The sequence below is a fragment of the Tursiops truncatus genome, chromosome 5 (genome assembly GCF_011762595.2).
Source record: "Tursiops truncatus isolate mTurTru1 chromosome 5, mTurTru1.mat.Y, whole genome shotgun sequence".
Taxonomy (NCBI): Eukaryota; Metazoa; Chordata; class Mammalia; order Artiodactyla; family Delphinidae; genus Tursiops; species Tursiops truncatus.
The window spans coordinates 56,050,204-56,067,600 of NC_047038.1; the positions used below are offsets into that span (position 1 = coordinate 56,050,204).

General features: G+C 33.6%; 1 long non-coding RNA gene across 1 annotated transcript in view; it reads right to left on the reverse strand.

Moving 5' to 3' along the window:
- The window catches only part of LOC141278684 (uncharacterized), a 60,331-nt gene extending 44,821 nt beyond the window's left edge, over window positions 1-15,510 (reverse strand). The window contains exons 1-2 of the long non-coding RNA XR_012331723.1: window positions 15,377-15,510; window positions 12,106-12,242 (exon numbers count right to left, since the gene is read on the reverse strand). This is a non-coding gene — a long non-coding RNA (uncharacterized lncRNA). The remainder of the gene's footprint in view (window positions 1-12,105; window positions 12,243-15,376) is intronic.
- Between the last annotated feature and the right edge of the window lie 1,887 nt (window positions 15,511-17,397).

Genomic DNA, 17,397 nt, shown 5'->3' on the forward strand with positions numbered 1-17,397 from the left:
GTATAAAACTCTTATAGGAAAACATAGGCAGAACACTCTATGATATAAATCAGAGCAAGATCCTTTTTGACCCACCTCCTAGAGAAATGGATATAAAAACAAAAATAAACAAATGGGACCTAATGAAAGTTCAAAGTTTTTGCACAGCAAAGGAAACCATAAACAAGACGAAAAGACAACCCTCAGAATGTGAGAAAATATTTATAAATGAAGCAAGTGACAAAGGATTAATCTCCAAAACATACAAGCAACTCATGCAGCTCAATATCAAAAAAACAAACAACCCAATCCAAAAATGGGCAGACGCCCTAAATAGACATTTCCCCAAAGAAGACATACAGATTGCCAACAAACAAATGAAAGAATGCTCAACATCATTAATCCTTAGAGAAATGCAAATCAAAACTACAATGAGATATCATCTCACACCGGTCAGAATGGCCAGCATCAAAAAATCTACAAACAATAAATGCTGGAGAGGATGTGGAGAAAAGGGAACCCTCTTGCACTGTTGGTGGGAATGTAAATTGATACAGCCACTATGGAGAACAGTATGGAGGTTCCTTAAAAAACTCAAAATAGAACTACCATACAACCAAGCAATCCCACTACTGGGCATATACCCTAAGAAAACCATTATTCAAAAAGAGTCATGTACCAAAATGTTCACTGAAGCTCTATTTACAATAGTGAGGACATGGAAGCAACCTAAGTGTCGAACAACAGATGAATGGATAAAGAAGATGTGGCACATATATACAATGGAATATTACTCAGCCATATAAAGGAACAAAACTGAGTTATTTGTAGTGATGTGGATGGACCTAGAGACTGTCATACACAGTGAAGTAAGTCAGAAAGAGAAAAACAAATACTGTATGCTAACACATATATATAGAATCTAAAAAAAGAAAAAAAATGGTCAGAAGATCCTAGGGGCAAGACGGGAATAAAGATGCAGACCTACTAGAGAATGGACTTGAAGATATGGGGAGGGCGTATGGTAAGCTTTGACAAAGTGAGAGCGTGGCATGGACATATATACACTACCAAACGTAAAATAGACAGCTAGTGGGAAACAGCTGCATAGCACAGGGAGATCAGCTGGGTGCTTTGTGAGCACCTAGAGGGGTGGGATAGGGAGGGTGGGAGGGAGGGTGATGCAAGAGGGAAGTGATATGGGCACATATGTATATGTATAATTGATTCACTTTGTTATAAAGCAAAAACTAACACACCATTGTAAAACAATTATAGTCTTATAAAAATGTTAAATAAATAAAAATAAAAGTTATGAGAAATGTATTATATGAATTCAAATTATTGGTGGGAATTCTAGCTTTCCTTTTGTCATAATATCCATCATAATTCCACTGGGTCTGAAACATACTCTATGATTTCATTCATTTGAAATGTTGATACTTGCTTTATGCATCAGCATATGTTCAATTTCATTCAATTATCTTTGAGCAATCTAAAGAGATCTTTATTCTTCATTTGTTGGATGCAATGTTGTTTATATGACAATTAGGGCATGATTGACTTCATTTTTGTTAAAATTTTCTATACATTTTCTAATTTTCAGTCTACTTTTTCTATATGTAACTGATAATTATCTGAAAATTCCCAAATGTAATTGTTGATGTATTTATTTATCTTTGCAGCTCTAATTGGTTTTATGTATTTGAAATTATGTTAATGGGACCTTAAAATTTAGAATTGCTATATATTTCTGCTATCCCCCAATTTTTATCATTATTAAATGTCAGTTTTTAACTAAACATTTTATCTTATTCTGATATTAAAAGAGTTTTCCAACTTTCTTTTATATAGAATAATAAAATATATGTATGCAGAAGCTAATTTTTATTTTTCTAAGCATGTCTCTTTTAAGCAGTACATAGTTGTTGGTTTTTTTTTTTAATTGAAGTATAGTTGATTTACAATGTTGTGTTAGTTTCTGGTGTACAACAAAGTGATTCAATTATACATATATATACATATTCTTTTTCGTATTCTTTTTCATTATGGTTTATTACAGGATATTGAATATAGTTCCCTATGCTGTACAGTAGGACCTTATTGTTTATTTTATATATAGTAGTTTGTATCTGCTAATCCCAACCCCTACGTTATCTCCCCCCACCCCTTTTCCCCTTTGGTCAACATAAGTTTTTTTCTATATGAGTCTGTTTCTGTTTCATAAATATGTTCATTTGTGTCATATTTTTGATTCCACATATAAGTGATATCATATGGTATTTATCTTTCTGACTTCATTTACTATGATAATCTCTAGGTCCAGCCATGTTGCTGCAAATGGTATTATTTCATTCTTTTTTATGGCTGTGTAGTATTCCATTGTGTATATATACCACATCTTCTTTACCCATTCATCTGTCAATGGACATTTAGATTGCTTTCATGTCTTGGGTACTAGTGGTGCTGTAAACACTGGGGTGCATGTATCTTTTTGAGTTATAGTTTTTTTCTAGATATATGCCCAGAAGTGCGATTGTTGGATCATACAGCAACTCTATTATTAGTTTTTAAGGAAAACTGAAGCACAGGAAGATGCAACATGAACAGCCGTGGTATACCTCTGAGGCAGCTTCAGCTTGGGATGGTAGGATAGCTCCACCACCATTCTGGCTACCCCTCACTCTCCATGACCTTGGTTAGAGTGTTCATATTGTTCTGGGTTCCATGATAAGGGTTCAAAAATTATTTTTGTTTTAACTGACAATTAACTCAGTAACACTCAAACTGCAAATTTGTCATGTCTGAAAGCTACAACGATTTGGATCTCAATTTAGAATGCTCTTTGTCTATCATGTGTATGAACAGCAATAATCAGGTAGACAAAATGGCAGAGATTATGCACTAACTTTGTGATATACTCTCTCTGGTTCTGTCTTTGCTAAGCTTTTCTGTGCATTGTCCTGTGGCTCATATATGAGGCACCTTCTTTTGGTTCCTCAAGTCAAGAATATGGCAAGCTGGTCATTCAGAGTTTAGCCACTAAAAATGTGAAACTCACACTCTGGTTGTCACTTGCAACAATATGTGCCTGTGTTAGTTCATTCCAATATTTTTTTTTTTTTTTTTTTTTTGAGTATTTACTTGGATGATTTATTTGTTATAAATCTAATCTTTCATACCAAAAAGGGAATTAAGCTTGGACAGAGTTTGAATGGCTTCATAGTCCTGAAGAGATTTCATTGGCTTGGTATTTTTCATCAGTTTTGGAAAATTCTTTACCATTATTTTTATGAACATTTATTCTCTCCATTTTCTCAATTATCCCTTTCTGTGGCTTGAATTATACTTTCAGGAATGTTTGGCCTTTTAACTATATCATCTGTGTAGAGTCACCTGTGTCCTGGTTTGACCAATCTGTCAAAATTTCCACCTATGAATATCAATTAATATCTGTTAACTAAGTGATGAATTTTACTTTCAAAACTCTTTCAGTTTAGAAATAAATTATACTGTCACCTTTATCATATCTCTGTTTTAACCTTTTATGTTTATTATTTTTTTGTTTCTTTAAATTTGTCTTGATATTTTCTTTTGACCCATGTCCCTATTCACAGACTTCATCTCTTTACCTGTGCCTAATCTATTGTTTAACTAATTGATTTAGCTCTTAAATTCAGTTAAACATTTTTCATTATATATTCATCAAGAATTTATACTTACTTCTTAAAATATTTTATACTTCTATACCAATCTCAATATTCTTTCATATTATTTACTCTTAATATCTCCATTACTTGGATTCTCTATAGGCCTCTTTCTATTGTCTGTTGTTTCTCTTGCTTTCAGTGATATGTCATTGCCTCCTGAAATGTCTTGTTATTTTTAATTGCACACTAGAAAATGTACATAAAATATTACAAAGCTAATATAATATCAACTGTTCTCTTTCATAAGAGAGAACTTATAACTGCATCTGATAAATGACTATGCTAGGGAAACTAGCACTCTCAGAACACCTTAATTCCATCAGCTTGAGATGATTTAAACCTGAGTCAGTCCCTCTCTTTCTATTTATCCTCATTTCAAAAGGTTTAGCCTTTTAGTATTTTTATCCAAAGACTGGGCAGTTCACCAAGGCTATCCCTCCTTGAAATCTCTCAACACCAAATTTTTATTTCATGAAGTCCCTTGACTTTGCCTAGTCAACTGAAAAAAAGAAAAATTCTGGATGTCTCAGGCCTGAAAAGTTAACTTGAAACAGTTTAAGTAAGAGGACTTTTCTGATTCTTTCAGGAAAAATCCTAAATTCTCTACAACATGGTACACCTATTATCATATTCTTAAGTTTCTCCAAGTAAAGTAGGTAAAAATACACAGATTTCAGATCAAAATGAATATTAATGACACTGGATTCACACAGTTGATTTCATGCCATTTAAAAGGCAGTTACCTAATCTGTACAGTTGATCAAAGGGCCTATTAAGATTCCTTAGGTCCAATTGTAGGAAAATGAGACAGCTGGAATTTATTTCTATTATGTCCCTCACAAGATTGCCAGTGACAAAATAACTTTAAATATGTAATAACTCCTGCAAAATAAAAATAAGCAAACAATCATAAACCCCCCCCTCAAACAAGGACTCTTACTTATTCTGGTTTCTTCTTAATAATAAAACCTCAAGGATAAAAAATACTGCTCTAAGAAAGTTAAATTTAAACATTCAGTGATTTAAAACTTTTGTAGATTTATTTTAATATTATCCACACAATCTCTTTTCATATCATTTATGTAAGGACTCTGTGACCCACAAGAAAATTACTTATTCTCATGTGTTCCATAAGCAACCCTATCAATCCAATTTGAATGTAGACCCACTGTTTACCAATAAGATATTCAGGCATCCCTTGGGTGATATATACAAAACAAACAAATAAAACTGATTCTGATTTCCCAATACATTGTTGTCAATATGTAGTTAGGAAAAAGCAAAACTGGTTATCAGATCCAAATGAAAAAGACACCTCAACTCCTCTAGTACATTTCGTTATTTACACATTTCATTGGACAATTACCATACTTGATCAACCATGTAAGCTTCCTTCCATTGGAGGAGACTTTACTATTCTGCTGGTATGGTGAAAATTTTGCTGCTGCTAGCCCCTGTGATATCATAAGCAGGAGGAGCTTTGGTGGGAGTTTTGTGGCTATATTTGAATTACTACAAGATTTACCAAAGCCGATAATCTCTATTATTAACATTATCAAGTTATAATGGAGAAAGTCATTACCGTATCTTCTATACTATAGCTTAGATCACAGTATTGGTCTTCCAACCCTAACAAAATAGTACTTTTATAAATCAAGTATAGTCTATAAAATGGCATCAATTATTGAATTACAGATGTCATAAAATACCATTCAAAACTAGGATCAGAGAATTAAAGGGACTTAGAACCAATTTGTTTGCACAGAGAATGGATATGCCAGGAATTTAATATTATATTTTCTCAATTAATTCTTATAGCAACCATGTAAACAAGACATAATACCCATTTTATAAATGAATATCTTGAGGCTTATAGCAGTTAAGTGACATGACAGAAATTATAGGTAAGTAGTGGCAAACCCAATTTTTTTTTTTTTCCAAACCCAAAATTTTAACTCAGGTCTGAATGACTCAAGTCTGTGAAGTTTTCCATTTCAAAGAGTTCTGCTTCAATGAATGATCTGTTTCAGCACTGATATAATAATCCATGTATCACACATTTTCAAATTATTAGTATTCAGTAGAAAATGAATATACTGATTACTCCAAATGCATACTGATAATTCAATAGACAATTTAGGGTTTTACAGAACCTCAGCTTCATCTTTTTTAAACAGAAATAATTAAGGCTCATACATACATGTAGGACAATTCTGACAAAGCTTTCTAATTATGTGGATTCTATTTAATAGGATTCTGCTTTGCCTAGAAATGAATATCACTACAACCCTCATTTTGAACATTACAAAATCTCCATGGTTATTGGTACCAACCTTTGAGGCAGTGACCCATAGTCCAAAGAAGAAATGTCATTGACACAATGCAACTGATTTCCCAGAAAGTTTTTAAAATTCCCTGTTATTCCTACAAGGGCCCAATCATACTGAGAACCAGTGGATGTGGGATACTCTCTGAGCTGATAGACTTGAACATGGGAGTTAAAGTCACACATGTGGTTATTATTTGATAAATTCAAACTTGCTGCACTGATTCTATAATTTCATTCAACATTAGTTTAGACAATATCTATTTTTTAATATTGTTAATTTTCCTGGTTCTGTAATTCTGCATACAAGAAAGATAAAATGATTGTAAAATACTTTCCTTCAATTTAAGTAACTTGACAAAATTATTGCTATATCTATTAATCAACACAGTGGTCTTTTAGTGAGACTAAAAAGTAGACCCTATATTCTGTTTTCAATAAAGGAGTACTAGTATCTCTATGGATTGGCCATGACTTTGGCCCATTTATAGCAGCTCCTGCCTGACAGGTGTTGCCATTACCCATTACAATATTAGCTCTGTCACTGGTGTATTTAAGGGGGGAATTTCAAGCTGTTCTTCTATGGGTATTTACATTTACTCACGCAATACTAACAGTTTATTATATAGGATTCTGTGATATGTGAAAACTTGAGGAAAATAAAATTAATCAGGGCAAACTCCAAGTTAAATGATAGAAGAAAGTTCATCCTGCATTTTAAAAATTTCAGTTAGTCCCATGGCTTATCTAGAAGCACACTTATATTCCTTTCCCCCAGCACAATATTATCCAGATGTGATTAGGCCACTGACCACTTCTTACCAAAAAAAAAAAAAAAAAAAAGAAAGAAAGAAAAAATAAGGAAGGAAAGAAAGAAAAAAACTAAGAAAAGAAAGAAAGAAAGGGGAAAGAGTAGTTATAGAGTTGCATAGATTCTACGCAGGTGACATATGCTGTTTGTGCTTCTGGACAGTACTCCAGCCATCTGAAAACACCACATAGGAAGCTTTATTGTAAATATAGTCAGTTCTGCAATAAAACCTCATATATATGTTCCCAGAAATCACTGGGCTATGCAAAAATCAAGTCATAAAAATAAACAGAAGAGCTTATGGGGAAAATTTGGTTATGCCACAGCACTCAAAAACTTAATCAGTGAGACATTAAAAAAAATAGATCCTATGTCCAGAAAGTTACAGGCAGGTTTTATCACCTCACTCATGCATGAAATTCAGCTAGAATACTGTTGCATGTGCTTTGATAAGGCTTTAAAGAAAGATACTATCAAAAAGGACTAAAAGATTAGAAACCTGAGGCTTCATATAACTGTGTGTTTATATGAGGTAGAATGAATTTGAGATTTGCCTTCATTTCTATTTTGTAGTAAGTTTGTGGGAGAACAACCTAAACTTCCAACAATCTGTAACTATGGGAGATTTATCTATATCTACCAAAAATCATCCAATAATTGCAAATGACCAAACTGACCTGGTTAAGTTTACAGTAATTCTCATGATTCACCTGTTTTCTAACTAGAGTACTGTTAATCTTTATTCATCCACAAACATTTATTCAAGTCTTATATTTTTTCCAAAATTACTTCATAAATAAACTGGATAATAATGTAAAATCCATATATACCATCTATTTACCTGATACATATGCATACATATACCAATTTCTATGTTTATGTACATACACACACATATACCTTCATAAACAGAAAATGTTATTCATAGTTTTATTTTCAATGACTATCATAGCCTTTCCAAGCTCTTTTGTATCCACAAATCATTTTATCACTTTAGAGATGTTTTGAGACAGGAATCATCTTTATTTTACATATGAGGAAACCATGGAAGTACTGGAAGGTCAAACGACTTGCTTAATGTAACTTAATTAGCCTGAGTCAGAATCAGAACCATTCATTGCTTATGAACTTAGGGCCCAGCCACAAATAACACTCATGTTTCTGATGTAGCCTTAGAACTTGGGTTCACCCAGTAAATATTTTACTTCTAGATAGTAAGTTAGGATTTGTGGAGTTTCAATTTTTGTTTTAATACTATGTTTTTATTTTTGTTTGGTGGAGATCAGGATCCATTACTACTATTTAAATGAGCAAGAAAAGTTAAGACCTGTCCTCAAATGACCAACTCAGATCAGAACTACAAGGCACAGATAAGCCCATCATGAAACCACAAGATTCATTTTCTAAACCCCCTGGAGACTCTCTTAATGGAACCCTTCTTTTCCTCTTCTTACCACACTGCTTAGTCATTTAGCCGAGCTGTAGTAAAATGGACAAGTGAATTTTCAGCCCTGATTCTATCTCTCTCGCACAGTCACACATTTATTCCCAGGGAATAATCTACCTCCTGGGAGTCTCCAGTTGATTGTAAAGTGATTTTCTCACACTGAGTTTTCTGTAAATCCAATACAAAGCCCTAAGTTTATCAGTTAGTATAAGAATACAAATGACAAGACACCTGTGGAATCACATTCCTTTCTTTGAAATGTGTAGAAATTAATTGTAGTTAGTAGATCCAAAATTATAATTGTCCAGGGCAGGTAAAACATGAGAATGAGTAAAATGACATTTTTGCAACAGTGCCTTAAGGCTGAGTTGAAGACACACTTGGGGATAAAATTCTCACTCATTCATGCACATACACAGTAAATTACCCTAGAAGTTAAGTTACAGCAAAGTGTTGTACAATGGTAAAATTATTGATTTAATTTAGTTATTATCCTGAGTTAGATGTAGAAGATCAATTGTTAATAATGTCTTGATCATTTCTAACAGTGCCCAGAGGCACATGAGCAACGACATGGTGTACAGACAGAAACATAAATAAAGGAAAACAAATACAGGAAGATGGTCCTCTACCCAAATAGGTCTTCCTTTAGAATTTACCCTTTATCCTCATGGAATTGCTATGAACTTTCATTTGAACAGCAAGGACATTGTATTAGAGGACTCTCTTTCAAGAAATATTAAATATTTTAAAACTAAATTGTTTTTTAAAAAATATAGCACTCTGAAGAGTCATCTTTTCCTAGCAACAGTGATTTGAATAAAAACAACAAGAGAACCTACTAAATGTGTTTCCCAAATGTTACATATTTGGGTAAAGAAATGAGATTTAAGTGTACCCAGACCATCTCACCCATGTTCTTTTATCTGTTCCTCTCATTTCTTGTTGTTAACCATTTGTGAAAACCTCAGCAGTTGTACAATAAAGATTCATTTACTTTGGTTTTATCTATTTCACTATTTATCAATCCATTCTGAATTGCAAAAAGATTAGTGTGAAAGAAAAAATATATGTAAATCAAGGATAAGTTAGATATCAAGAAATAAAATATAAAAACAGACCTCTGAGCAGATGGTAAGCCCATGCTCTCTTCATGCAATTGACTTGCCCTACACTAATTTGGTATCTTGTAGAAATCAACTCTGATCACTCTGCCTAAGTCTAAGGGTGGTGTCAAATACGTAAGTTGCATACTTTGCTGAAGGGCAATGCCGACGGTAAGTAATATATTCATTTATTCACTCAAGAAAACATGTTTATTGAGCACTTAGTATTTACCAGATATTCCTCCAGATACTAGGTTAGCAATGAGTAAAATAGGTAAAGCCTCTGCTCTCATGGAAATTATATGCCAGCAGGTATATTAAAATATTTAAACTATATTATAGGCTTTTTTTAAACAAAGGATATACAATCCTAAGGGGTAACCGGTGCTATGAGGAAAAAAATAAAGTGGTGTAAGAGCTGGGAGTTGAGAATTGTTATTTTACATAGAGTCTTCAGGGGATGCTCTCTTAGGTTGGGACGTTTTAGCAGAGAGCTAAATGAAATGATGAAGTAAGTCAAAACGATAGTTCCATAAAGAGTTATTTAAAGATCCCCTCATTACTCCAAAAATAACATATGGGAAAGCAGTCTACTATTCAAGAGCTGGCATTTGACTAACTCACTAGGATTTCTACTTTTCTGATGCTGAGAGTGTCTTTCTTTTTGAAGCCAAAATATATCATTTTTATAAATTCCTGAAATTAAGCAGAGCAAGGGGCAGCTCCCACTCTCTATCACAGTAACCAGCTCAGTATCTTCCAAATAATTTAAATACAGACAAATCACACCCATTGCAGTGACTTACATCCTTCAGGCACTTGTTAGAAGCTAAATGAATTCACATTAAATGAATCAGAGATATCTGGAAAGTCACTTGTTTGACACAATCAAGAATATGGATTTTATAAGACAGCAACTGACTTTATACTTATTGCACCTAATTGATTACATTTATAATGATAGTAAACCAAATCCGTTCTCACTGAAGGAATAATTTTTGAACTTAATTGGTAATAATATGACAACTTCATATATTTAAAGGTTCTTAAACGGTATTATTCCCTCTAATGAATATATTCAAACAGAAAAAGAGAACCTTGGAAATGTTCATTATAACATAAATCTGTTAACTTTTAAGTGTTTAACATTTTATTCCTTGTCATCTTACTACTAAATCTTTTAAATTTTGAACAACTGTAATCCATAATCATCTTAATATTACATCAAAGTCAGAATGTAAAATTTGTGGTAGCACAATGATTTCCATGGTTACATTCAAACTTGTCATGAACACTGCAAGAGATAACAGTATTAAAAGGTAGTTGGACCCAAATGTAAAATTCTGTAGTAATTAGAAATAACAATCAAGGAAACCAAAGGAAATTGTGGAAAAAGCAAAGAGTGTTTTTGTAGAAGCAAACCTATCTTGTATCATTTTATTTTGGTTTTATTCTGGTTTAAATCCCTGATTAAAAATAAATTTCTATTAGTTCATGGCATTGCAAACCTTAGGCAATATTTCATTAGCACAGAATATCTTAATTTTAAGAACAGGGAGTCTGAAAAACAGTGGATAAACAGACCTGACACCAATGTGAATGGGATAAAAACAAGATCACTTGGAAGTAGAATGCTTGTGCACATGAAGTAAATAAATTATTCTGTAAAGAGATGAGAGAATTGAATATTTCAAAAGTATTTATTCTTGGGATTCTACTGCTAAGGAACATTTAATTCTCTTCTATGGAATATTTTGATATATTTTTCAGTTAAATATAAACCTTAATTTGAAAATTCATTATTCCTCAAAATCTTTGCCTTAAAATATGATTTGCTCTTTTCTAATTATTGCTATCAAATTTAAGTCTTCAGAGATTTTTCTTGGGTTCAGATATTTTCTCAGCCAACATTTTGTCTTTATTTTTTGTTCACCAGGCAACATGTATATGAACCTATTACTATCTACGGCAATAGTTCTGTTGATTACAACTTTTTTTTGTGGAAGATAGGGAGGGAGGACATAAACTTTGGGTATTTTATAGGCAACTTAATTATTTTACTGATTTTTAAAATGTTCCAATTTTCAACTCGTCATGTTTATGTTATGATCATATACTATCAATCAGAAGATTGCCAATTTTATCTTTACTTCCTAATGGATAGATATTTGGTAGCCTAGTTCTAAAGTAGAATATGCCACACAAGTGAAATGACCAATGGGATGAAATCAACATTAAGAGAAACATAACATCTAAGAGGGATATTTTATGATTGCAATTTCTAAAGAACCTCAGAACCACAGAATATATTCCTCTCAAATGTGTAAGAGGTGTACCTGGTGTACAATAATAGACTTCAAAATAGCTAAAGAGCTTCAATTATTCACCTGTCATTCTTCTAATCATCCACATCTTAAAACCTTGCTCTTCACAGTGTAGTTCAAGAACCAGCAACACAGACATACTACCTGGGACCTTGCTATGCTTGAAGAAGCTTAGTCCCCAGTCAAGACTTTGATTCAGAATCCATATTTTCACAAGATCTCTAGGTGATTTTTGGGCATATTACATTTTGAAAAGCACTAGATATTCTCTGGAATCCTTATTAGAAATAAGCAACATATATTGTTTACATAGCCTATTCCCATGATCACTTACTTCTGTCTTAATGGATTAAATAACACAAACCAATGTTTCAAAGTCTATAAGTTGTCTGAGTCCCTTACCTCTTGGTATTCTAGGGCACTGAGTTTGCAAAAGCAGTTCTGAAACAGCCACTAGGTCTTTTGCCTCTGACAGTATTCTGATGCCTCTGATAATGGCATCGAAAAATAGGATTATATAGGTAAAACATCTAGGCTTTCTAAAGAGAAAAGAACCCCAAATTTAGTAAGTATTTTGAGTTTTTTAAAGCTTTTTTAAAGTAACTGTATTAAATATAAACTTGTGCTATAACAAAAGCATAGTCAATAATTATCAAAATATATTTGCATAATTTGAAATACTGATAATTATACATTTATTTAGTACTTATCATGCACCAGATAGTTGTAAGCACTTTTACATACATAAAATTCTTACAGGTGTCTGATAATGAGGTACATTTTTGTCTTTTTTAAATAAAGGAGAGTAAGAGGAAAAGCTAAGAAAAATTAAGTGGATTTTCCACAGTGACAAAGCTAGAAAATAATGGACGATACAGCAATTCCAGTCCTAAGAGCAATTCCACTCCTCCCAAGAGAAATGATGACACATGTCCACACAAAAATTTGTACGTAAATGTTTACAGTAGCATTATTTCTAATAGCTGAAAGATAGAAACCATCCAAATGTTCATTAATGGATGAATGGATAAACAAAATACAATATATCCATACAATGGAATATTAGTCAGCCATAAAAGGAATGAAGCACTGATACAGGCTACAATTTGGATGAACCTTGAAAATATTTTGCTAAGTGAAGGAAGCCAGTCACAAAAGACCACATATTATATGATTCCATTTATACGAAAGTTCAGAATAAGGAAATCTATAGATACAGAAGTAGATTAGTGGTTGCTTAGGGCTCAGGGGGATATAGGGATAGATGATAGCCAAAAATTGCTGGGTTTTTTTCTAAGGTGATGAAAATGCTCGAAGACTGAATCTGTGAATATGCTAAAAACCATTGAATTGCACACTTCAATTGGATGAACAGCATGGTATATGAACTGTATCTCAACAAAATTGTTTTAAAAAAAAAAACAAAAACAATATTCTCAACCAAAAAAAAAAAAGGACAAGGATTCAAACCAGGCAGCTTACCTCTAAGACAGAATATGAAATTTAAAGAATTTTAAAATCTTCGAAAAGTTATGTAACATGAAATTTCAATTTTACCTCATTCTGTAAATTAACTTTTGTGTGAGCTGCTCATTTGAGTTCAGGAAGTTTCTAAAGGACAGGAGAAGTTCCTGGACCAGATACAGGCAGGAAGTTACCAAGATGAACATGTACGGAATGACAGAGGTGAGCAGAAGATAAAAAGCAATGGCTCAGTCGATGAATGGTGTAGGGTTTGTGAAGTCCTGTGGCTCAAGAGCTAAAATTTTGAATTCTAGGCATTCAGTACGTGCTGTTTTCCTTTTACAAAAGCCCCAGAGCTCACTAAGGAGATGGTGGCTCCATCAGGGGGCTGGCTCAGGCGAAGCAGTTTTGGATTTACTTTGAAGTTAATTAACCTAGTCATTCTAAGTATTTTCTTTGGAACAAACGATTTTTGGCTCTCAGTTCTGGCTCAATTCTAGCTCAGCCTTGAAACTCAAGGATAGCTCCAATTTGAAAAGCTCTTACAGACAGGTCAAGTCTCAACTTTAAACTATACAGTATCATTTTTCATATAAAAATTTACAATTGCTTCCTTAACACTCTAGTTTTCATCCAAGAGCCCCTTGCTACTAACCAGTGAGTCTGAACCCTCCTTCTCCCTTCCTCTGTTGCCTAATACCTCACTTTCTTATTAGAACAAAAATAAACAAATGGGACCTAGTGAAACTTAAAAGCTTTTGCACAGCAAAGGAAACCATAAACAAAACCAAAAGACAACTCTCAGAATGGGAGAAAATCTTTGCAAACGAAGCAACTGACAAAGGATTAATCTCCAAAATATATAAGCAGGTCATACAGCTCAATATCAAAAAGCAAACAACCCAATCAAAAAATGGGCAGAAGACCTAAACATACATTTCTCCAAAGAAGACATTCAGATGGCCAACAAACATGTGAAAAGACGCTCAACATCACTAATTATTAGAGAAATGCCAAATCAAAACTACAATAAGGTATTACCTCATACTGGTCAGAATGGCCATCATCAGAAAATCTACAAACAATAAACACTGGAGAGAGTGTGGAGAAAAGGGAACCCTCATACACTGCTGGCGGGAATGTAAACTGATATAGCCACTGCGGAAAACAGTATGGAGGTTCCTTAAAGAACTAAAAATAGAACTACCATTTGACCCAACAATCCCACTACTGGGCATATACCCAGAGAAAACCATAATTCAGAAAAACACATGCACCCCAATGTTCACAGCAGCACTATTTAAATAGCCAGGACATGGAAGCAACCTAAATGTCCATCAACAGAGGAATGGATAAGGAAGATGTGGTACATATATATGATGGAATATTACTCAACCATAAAAAGGAACAAAACTGGGTCATTTGCAGAGACGTGGATGGACCTTGAGAGTGCCATACAGAGTGAAGTAAGTCAGAAAGAGAAAAGCAAATATATTATAACGCATATATGTGGCATCTAGAAAAATGGTATAGATGACCTTATCTGCAAAGGAGAAATAGAGACACAGAGGTAGAGAAAAAATGTATGGATACCTAGGGGGAAAGCGGTGGGGAGGCAGGAATTAGGAGATTGGGATTGACACATATACATTATTGATACTATGTATAAAATAGACAACTGATGGGAACATACTGTATAGCACAGGGAACCCTAAATGGGAGGGAAGTCATCCAAAAGGGAGGAGATATCTGCATGTGTATGGCTGATTCATTTTGTTGTGCATTGGAGGCTAACACAACATTGTAAAGCAACCATACTCCAGTAACAATTATTTTTTTAAAAAAAGAAGACATTATGAATCAGGAAATTTACATTTATTAAATCCTTACTATGTGTCCAGTCCTTTACATTCATGATTTGCAACAATCATAGAACATTATCCCTGTCTTTCAGATGACAGAATCAAGGCTTAGAGTAGTTAACGTCTTACCTCATTTACAAAGAAGGGAGTAAAATCAAGAAATAAACTGAAGTCTGACTCCAAAGCTCTTTGCCTTTTCACCATACTATGCTACTTCCACTACACGACAGTATGAATTTCTCTCTCTTTTTCTATTAGTTGAAGACACCATCTTTATGCCACTCACTTTCCCTACCATCAATTAATTAACTGCATAAAATCATATACTTCAGAATACTAACTTTTACCTCTAAAACAAGCAACTCCGCACATGGATCTTCAAGGAATTTCTCTTTTTTTATTCCCTGAAAATTACAAAACGTATTTGGATTTCCATACTCAGTCCAGATAAAGTAGTTGGGATCAATTCAGCCTCCAACCTGGAATAGCCAAAAGCAAACAAACACAACAGATAAAATAATGGTTTTCAAGGCACTGAACATCAGTAATCAAAAGACACTGACCCCTGAAAGACGTAAAATGTATTAGCTTCCTTTTGCTACTGTAATAAATTACTGAAAATTTAATGACTTAAAAGAATTAAAAATTCTCTTGCAGTTCTGGAGGTCAGTTTCAGTGGGCTGAAGTGAAGGTGTGGGCAGGACTGATTCTCCCTGGAGGTTCTGAGTGGACAATTCATTTTCTCACCCTTTTTAGCTTCTAGAGTCCCCTGAACTCCTTGGCCTGTGCTCCCAACTGCATTTTCAAAGTGCATCACTTGCTTCTCTACTTTCAGCATCACATGACCTTCTCCCCTGACTCTGATGCTTCCTTCATTCTTCTTCTAAGGAGCATAGTGACTACATTGGGCCCACCTGGATAATGTAAGTTAAACTCCCCATTGAAAGACTGACTGTTAAATTAACTATACCTGCAAAGACTTTTTTGCTGTATAAGGTAACACTCACAGGTTCTGGACGTTAAGGGGTAGACATCTTGGGGGACTATCATTCAGCCTACCACAGGAAACCAAGGAGGTAAGCCCTATGATTGTCCAAGATACTTCTTTAAAAGAATGAAAGAAAGGAGACAAGGTAGAGGCTTCCAGTCTTCCTGAATTGAGGAGACAGAGCTGTAGGTCCACAAAGACCAAGGCAGCTAGAATTACAGAACAAACTACAAGAGAGGCCAGGGTTTTATCTTGCTTTGGATTTTTTGTTTGTTTGTTTATGGGGGGGAGTTGGAAGATTTATATGCTGCTTGAAGAGTAGTATATCACTTGACAGTAGACTGTGATAAGTTAAAGATATATACTGGAAATCCTAAAGCAATCACTTAAATAAGTACAACAGGGTTATGCTAACATTTGAATTTTTAAAAAAATAACATTTCTACTAGTATCAAAAACAATGAAATATGTAGGTCTAAACCTGACTAAAGTTGTGCAAAACAGATAAACTGAAAAGTAGAAGGTATTGTAGTGATAAGGACCCAAATGAAAGGAGAAATTTAGTTCAGAAGATTTAATATTGTTAAGATATCAATTTTCCTCAATGACATATAGATCTGATATAATCCAGTCAAAATCACTGCAGGTTTTTAAAATAAAAATTGACAAACTTATTCTAATGTTCACATTAAAATGCAAAGAATCTAGAATAGCTAAAAAAGTGAGAGAAAAATTTGGAGAACATTTTGTGATTTCAATACTTATTATAAAACTACTGTAATTAAGAAGCTGAGGTTGGAGCATAAAGATAGATTTTTTAAAAATCAGAATAGAACTCAGAAATAGACTCACATGTATCTGGACAATTGATTTTTGACAAAGCTGCAAAAGGCAATTTAGTCGAAAACGGTAGTTTTTCTACAAATTGGTGCTGGAACAATTTGAAATTGGATATCCATATACAAATCAAATCAAATCAGAGCTTTGATTCATATCTCATAACATATATAAAACCCAAATCAGAATGCATCATAGACCTAAATGTAAAACCTCAAACTATAGAGCTTCTAGAAAACATATAATAAAATCTTTGTGAACTGGAATTAGACAAAAGTGTTTCGCTATGACATAAAATCAGTGAGGACAAAAATATTTACCTACTACCTTACAATTCTGTAAACATAAGAGAGAAACTTCAAGGGTGGGCCGAAAACCTCAGTACAAGCCTTGAGTGCAATTTGAATAGTATTGTCCAACAAAAAGGGGAAAAGTAGTCTCATATAAGCAAAACCCCTATGATATCGTCCAATGTGATTTTATGCCCTTTGACTCAAATCCATATCTCCTATTTATACTTACTGATTAATAGAACTAAACACA